Genomic DNA, 6,000 nt, shown 5'->3' on the forward strand with positions numbered 1-6,000 from the left:
TCAAAAACTGAAATTAGGAAGTACATTCAAGCGTTTTAAACATGACAGAATTATTAGTGGATTTCCATTGATTTATCTATAATATTATGAAGGACACTGGTTCGATCCCCACAGCCGCCACCATTGTGTCCTTGAGCAAGGCACTTCTGTATGATTTGCACTGGCCGCAGGAACATTCAGAAAAAACTTGAGAGGTGTCATTAAAAATCTCATTAGTTCCCCTCACAAGCACGACCTGGTTTTAATTGCCTTGTTACCACAGATGCACTCATAAGAAATACAACTTAAAAGCTTTGGAACTAAACTTTAAACATAAAAGTTGATTAATTAGGCCTACAAACAACAATGTTGCTAAAATATTCGACACAAATCAGTAATGTTTTGCAGCTTATGCCAACATTATCCAACAAAGGTATTGAAGTTTATAGCTGCCACAGATTTACATTATAGAATTAAAATTCCCAGCTATAAGAAAATTATGCTAAATAAAAAATGCATTTATTTAAAAAACTAACCTAAAATTGAGGGAAAAGCAAGTAAAACTCTGATGTTACACACAACACAAGTCATTTCTAGATATGGTTGATACACCCATGACACCCATGATGATTATATTTAGTAAATAATCCACCCCTTAAGCAAAACCACTGTTTATTTCAAAGAGATGTGTTGATAGCCTCCCAAAAAAGCCCATAAAGAGGCAGCAGATGTTGACTGGTGAAGTTGAACACACTCGCTCACCCCTCCTCCCTCACTCATTCTCTCTCAGAGTGTCCCTTCAAACTCTTCCAGCTGCTGTTGACTCACTCGCTGTAGACAGCTCACACGCCTGGCTCGAGCTCTAGCATCATAATGTCCTACATGAGATTAATTTTCTTTTTGTTTTTCTGTTTCAAAAGTGGCGTTTTCTTTGCAATTCTTCCCATAAGTCCTGCACCCCTGAGTCTTCTCTTTACTGTTGTACATGAAACTGGTGTTGAGCGGGTAGAATTCAATGAAGCTGTCAGCGGAGGACATGTGAGGCGTCTATTTCTCAAACTAGAGACTCTGATGTACTTATCCTCTTGTTTAGTTGTACATCTGGCCTTCCACATCTCTTTCTGTCCTTGTTAGAGCCAGTTGTTCTTTGTCTTTGAAGACTGTAGTTACACATTTGGATGAAATCTTTATTTGCCAATTGCAAGCATTGTATCGTCTTCATTCCTCAAAATAATGATTGACTGATGAGTTTCTAGAGAAAGCTGTTTATATTTATTAGCAGATATTATTTTTGCCTTTATGCAGGTTAAATGCACAATCATTGTGTCTGAACAGGATGATTTTCATTACTGTATCACAGTAATGCAAATGAGATTTTTTTTTAAATAATAATAGACAATTTTGGGGAGGAAATGTGCATAACTATCAAAAGGATTATGTTAGGTAAAGACAGCTGGACATTCTGCTAAATATCTAATTTTGCATCCCTTAGATAAAAACAACATATAAGTTTTAAACAACAGTAATAATGACAGCATTTTCATTTATAGTTAGTGATTATATCCTTACTAAACACAAACCCTAAATTGCTAGAGTCAATCACAAATTCAGGTTGTTCAGGTCCAAACACTTTTTCTAGTGAAAAGTGATCTGGTTCCTGTCCATCAGGACCTGGACAGAAAATTGTAAAATTACAAAGTGCAAAATGAAGAGTTACTGTGAAGAGAGTCTCAAAAGGATTCAACTAAAATAGGTCTAGTTCACCCAAAAATCATTTACTCACCCCCAGGCCATCCCAGATGTGTATGACTTTCTTTCTTCAGCAGAACAAAAACAAATATTTTTTGGAGAATATCTCAGCTCTGTAGGTCCATATAATGCAAGTGAATGGTGACCAAAACTTTGAAGCTCCAAAAAACACATAAAGGCAGTAGATAAGTAATCTGTATGACTCCAGTGGTTTAATCCATGTCTTCTGAAACGATCCAATCAGTTTTGGGTGAGAACAGACCAAAATATAACAAAATTTTCACTATAAATCTTGACATCTGACGCCATCTAGCGTTAAGGACTAGGAAGTTTAATCGAGCTTGAAATCTTGATCATGCCTTGAGACTGCAACGGCAAGATGCACAGTGAAAAAGGAGTTTTATTTTGGTCTGTTCTCACCCAAAACCAAATAAATCGCTTCAGAAGACTTGGATAAACCACTGGTGTCGTACTGATTATTCTTATGATGCTTTTAAATCTTCAAAGCTTTGGTCACCATTCACTTGCATTATAAGGACCAGGCCCGGACTGGCCATCGGGAGCACCGGGACAATTCCCGCTGGCCTGGCAACTAAGTTGGCCTGCTGCCAGCCAGCGTTTTTTTTTAATTTATTGTTTTTTATTTATTTTTTTATTATTATTTTACATTACTACCTTTACCAGTGATCATTTTTGAATTCGTCATTCAATAAAATTATTATTAATAACAATAAAAAAAATAAAATCATGAATCTGTTAGTCTTGACTGGCAAGGCTACGATTCGACTTTACGCCTCAGACAAACGGTTAAACAGAAAATGCGAGCAGCACCCGTCTAACGTTACATTCGTGGAGAAATCAAAACAAATGAGTGCACACAGAAAACTCACAGAAGAAATGTACTGAGGTAAAAATTATAATTGTTGTTTTTTATTTTATTTATAACATATGATTTAGTTTAACGTAACCCAACTAAGGGAGCTGTTTTGCTGAATATTATCATGATTGAAAATGTTACATTGAATTTATTGTTCAATAAACAAGTAGCGTAGTTAATATTTATTATTAAGTTACTTACATTTTAGACACAAACCATATTAACTGTTTTTGTTCTATTTCACCGACTAAAATAGTTCCAAAGGAAAGCTACAGCAGCGCGGTGTGATGCATTTTTTTTATATTCAAACATTTATTTAAAACATCAATCTCATAACATTATTTATTGCAGTTGTAATTGCAGTGCACAGGACGTTATGTGCAGACCCATTTGATATTAGGACTGCTTTACTTCTAGGTTGGTTGTTTATGTTTTTATGTTATGGTCATACTGTGAAATAAATGTAATTTGGGGGGGGGGGGACAAGGTTGTCCGTGTTTCTAAATTTAATTTGGGTGCATAGGATGGCCTGGATGGGTGTAGGATTTCCCGGTCTGAAATTGTGTCCCAGTCCGGCCCTGGTAAGGACCTACAGAGCTGAGATAGTCTTCTAAAAATCTTCTTTTGTTTTCAGCAGAACAAAGAAAGTCACACACATCTGGGATGGCATGAGGGTGAGTAAATGATGAATTAAAGTTTTTGGGTCAAGTCAAGTCCTCCACAAAGTGGATATTAATTGTATGCTTCTTTAGGGATCCTTCGTTGCTTTTGTTATTTTAAATATTCTTAATATCATTAGCATTATCGCACACCCTGTTAGCACCATAGAATGCTACTTGATAGTGTACTACTTTAACGGTAGTATTTTGTCCTGTTAAAAGACCCTGAAATACACCGAAGGCCGATCTTCTTGAATAACTATCTAAACATATTAGGCTTAGATCTTATCCTGCTTGTGTTTTAAACAAACCTAGCACTGCGCAGTGTGCACTCAGCAGCTGTAGCACACGTATATCAGTTAAACACAGCACCCTCTTGTACAGTTAAGCCCATTGATCTATATATATAACTGGATAGCTCATAGAATTCTAAACTGCCAGCAGTAGGTGAAGCTACCGGAAGTGCTCTGGCGGCCATCTTACTATTCCCTACCGACAGAGGGCATCGCGGCATGTGCAGCGTTCAACCGCGAAACAACACTCACTTAAGGATGCGGCTAAAGAGTCCTCAGGTTGTAATTTATGACTATGTACATATTAAGCACACATTAGTCGTTATCCCCATGTAGAGTGTCCATAACGATAATAATCTTTAATAATCAACAGTAAAAATACAACACCAAAGTGTATTAATACCCCTTTTTAAAGCAAAGTTATCCATCTGCAGATTGTTACAGGATGCAATGTTTCTCTGCCTTCATAGTTTAAATCTGTTGATGCTCATTGTTCATAATGTTGACAAATTATACATCTGCATAAATTGCCAACATTATTAACCATTTTGACTAGATTATATAGTAAATGTGAACTAATTTAGGGGGTGCATGCACATCAACAAATTTTAAAGTTAATAAAAACGACTAGCTTTGTGTTGATATTGTAACTAGACAGTACCTCTTAGAATAAATCCAGAACCAAATATAAAAATGTAGCATAGTATACACACACAAGTTCATATGTAGTATGTGTGTGTGTGTATATATATATATATATATACACACACACACACACACACACACACACACACACACACACATTAATTTACCTTTACTTAATGGAATTATCCATTTGCATTCATTTCTGGAACATGTACATACCAGCTTGTGAGCATTTAATTATTTCAACAATCCCTGATATTTTAAATCATAATCAGAAATAGGTTTATTGACATATGCACACTCAAGGAAATCATACATATTTATTTGTTCAATAACAAAAGCTTCCAAGTACATAAAAAAAATTGACTTAAAGAACAGGTGGAGCAACCAAATTAAGCACCAACTTAGTTGCAAACTAACTAGTAGTTACTGAAGCCTTGAACTTTATTCCCCAACTTAAGACCTTACGTACAGCTATTTACTCAACCTCATGTCCTTCCAAACCTGTATGACTTTTTCTGTGGAACACAAAAGATGACATTTAAAAAATGTTTTTGTCCATATAATGAAAGCCACTGGTGACCAAAACAAGCTATTCTGCTCACCATTTACTTTCATTATATGGAATACAAAATACATTTTTGGGGGTTCTGCAAAAGAGTCACATGGATTTGGAAGGACATGAGGTTGAGTATATGATGACAGAATTTACATATTTGGGTCAATTTTTCTATTAATATTAAATGATATAACTATCTGAAACACAGTAATTTTATGAGACTTGTACTGCATGTTGCAAAAGTATCTTCATTGCAAATAAAAACAGACAGTATAATATTTTTTACTCTGTTAAAACAGCTCTTCAGTGAAGCCAGGCTGACTCCTCATACAGCTTTTCCTCCTGTTGCAAACCAATTCCAGTTTTATCTAGCATTCAGTGCGATGTTTATTGAAATCCAAACGGCAAATTTACCTTGTTTAACTTCAACAATATCCATGTGCACCTTTTCAGGGCTGGACTGGAAAGAGAAATCGGCCCGGGATTTGACATAACTGTCAAAAAGTTGTTGGGGGGGAGTGTTCGCTAACGCGGCGGCTCGTTTTAGATTATCGCGGCCGACACAGCGACCCGCTCGGTTCTCCCGATGGCCAGTCCACCCTGATCGGCCCCAAAGATTGTCGGTCCACCGGAAAAATGTCCGGTAGTCCAGATTACCAGTCCTGCCCTGCTCCTCGTCTATTCCAATTGATCACTTTATAAATGATGCCCGTGAGCCTGACCGTATTCAGGCCTGCACTGCAAAAAGTACAAATCACACACAGAGAATTAATGAAAGCCCACATTATATTTATCATATGTAACCGGTGTTGATCTGCAACTAGATATTCAACTTGACCACAAAAGCTGACTTAGGAAAATAACCACAATGAATAACAGTATAACTCACTAAGTTAACGTTAGCTGCATAGCTAATATTCATTTATCCTAAGAAAATAACCACAATGCACGTTCAACGTAAACAAAAGCTACAAAACATAATTATGTATTCAGAATAAAAACTTTAAAGCCTGCAAAAAATATGTTTGAAAATGTCTACTGATATCTTACCTCAGTTTCTTAAACTTGTTTCTATTGAAACACGTGCGTACGTCGTGCCGCTGAACGTAATGCTGCTGCAATAAAGAGTAACATAACACGCTCACATTTAGAATAAGCAGGGGGAAAATTAAAGTCAAAATAAATAATGAATTACATATTTAGGAAGATTGCATTGTGATACAGTGTATGCAGACATAA

This window comes from Xyrauchen texanus, chromosome 25 (assembly GCF_025860055.1).
Source record: "Xyrauchen texanus isolate HMW12.3.18 chromosome 25, RBS_HiC_50CHRs, whole genome shotgun sequence".
NCBI lineage: Eukaryota > Metazoa > Chordata > Actinopteri > Cypriniformes > Catostomidae > Xyrauchen > Xyrauchen texanus.